The 1,878-nt window shown below is 29.1% G+C and overlaps 1 pseudogene; it reads left to right on the top strand.

The window, feature by feature from the left end:
* The first annotated feature begins 1,267 nt into the window (after window positions 1-1,267).
* LOC120592756 (uncharacterized) lies at window positions 1,268-1,386 on the top strand (annotated as a pseudogene).
* Window positions 1,387-1,878: the final 492 nt, after the last annotated feature.

The following is a 1,878-nucleotide window of genomic DNA, read 5'->3' as shown; positions in this document are numbered from 1 at the left end:
CTTTCCTTTCCTTTCCTTTCCTTTCTTCTTTTTTTTTTTTGATTTCTTATTGTTTTAATTACATTTGCATTAGAAGCAAGAGGAATGTAAGGAAGGCAAAGGGCAAAAATAAAATTTTAAAAAGTATGTTTGTTGAGCCTACTCCTTTTTATTAAACAAACAATTGCTTTCTTGGAAATTCTATAGGCTTCTACTAACAGATCATAGCATAGAATATGGAGCATACTGCCTATAGCTGCAAAGTATTGACTCAAACATACGTATACTTAGAATGTAATACCTAGTGTATTATTTTTTTTTTTCTATGCACCTACATGGTATTAATTATGGACCCTCTTTGGAAAATAAAAAATCAATAACTTAAATATAGCTAGATAAATTGATTTTTAAATCAATCTCAGAGTGATAACTGTTATGAAGGAAAAGATAAGATTCCATGTTTAAAAAGTGATTGATGAAAGAGGTATATGATCTTGAATTCTATATCCAGCAAAAATTATTCTTCAAAAATAAAGAATAAATTAAGAAAATTCCAGATAAACAGAAACACAGCAGATCTGTCTTGCAAGAAATACTGAAGGGGCCTTTCAACCTGAAATAAGTGTATATTAGACAGTAATTCAAATTCACATGAAGAAATAAAAAGCACTGGTAAAGATAACTATCAGTAAATATAAGACAATATAAATGCATTCTGGTCTGTAATACTTTTCCTAACTGATTTAAAAAAACAACCATATGAAGAAATAATTTTAAATATTTATTGATTGTTTTATGTATGAATGATATAATTTGCATGACAATAATAATGAGGAGGTAAGCAACAAAGCTGTAGAACAAAATTTTGTATGTTTCTAAAAATTAAGTTGGTATTAATCTAATCTATACTGATTTGAGCTAAAATGTTAATCATAATCCCCAAGGCAACTCCTATAATAACAAAAAATAGAGTAAAAAGTAATAAGGGAACTAAAATGGGACACTAGAATTTCTGTATTTTACACACACAAAAAAAGTCAGTAATGAAAGAAGTGAGGAACAAAGGTATGACATAGATAATACCTATAGCAACATGACATAGAAATCTCAACTTAATGGTAATTACACTAAACACAAAGTAATTAAATACTCCAGTAAAAGGCAAAGATTGGCAGAATGAATTAACAAGAACAAAAACAACAAAGTGACATAATCTAACTATACATTGTTTATGAAACATAGGTTATATATATATATAAAATATTAAAAGGTTAAAAATGAAAGGATGGTCTACGGCCATGCTATCCTGAACAAACCCGATCCCGTCTGATCTCGGAAGCTAAGGAGGGTTGGGCCTGGTTAGTACTTAGATGGGAGACCACCTAGGAAGACCAAGTGCTGTAGGCATAAAAAAAATATATATAAGGGATTGTAAACTGACAAGATCCTTGCAATCTGTGAGGTCAACCAAGGATTGCCTCATCTAAAAATATAAAAAATAAAAAATAAAATAAAAGGATAAACAAAGACATCCTAGGCCATAGAGAACTGAAGTATACATACCAATATAAGATAAAATAAATGTTCATAGAAAGTGTCGCTAGCAAAAAAGTTGTACATTTTATAATGCTAAAATATTAATACATCAAGAAAATGTAATTATAAGCGTAAAAGCACCTATATAAAGCAAGAACCTACATTCATTAATGAGTTGAAGAGCTAGGCAGAAGATAATAAAGGAAGGGAAAAAAAAAAGGACCTAACAGATATATATAGAACACATACCCATAATAGCCAGAAATATTCTTTACAAGTGTATATGGTACATTTTAGGATAGTCCATATACAACAATAAATTAAAAATGATTGAAATCATACAAAGTATGTTCTATAACCAAG

The sequence above is a fragment of the Pteropus medius genome, unplaced genomic scaffold, assembly GCF_902729225.1.
Source record: "Pteropus medius unplaced genomic scaffold, Ma_sr-lr_union100, whole genome shotgun sequence".
Classification (NCBI taxonomy): domain Eukaryota; kingdom Metazoa; phylum Chordata; class Mammalia; order Chiroptera; family Pteropodidae; genus Pteropus; species Pteropus medius.
The sequence above is the reverse complement of the archived record's forward strand: the minus strand, read 5'-3'. Positions and strand labels throughout refer to the sequence as shown.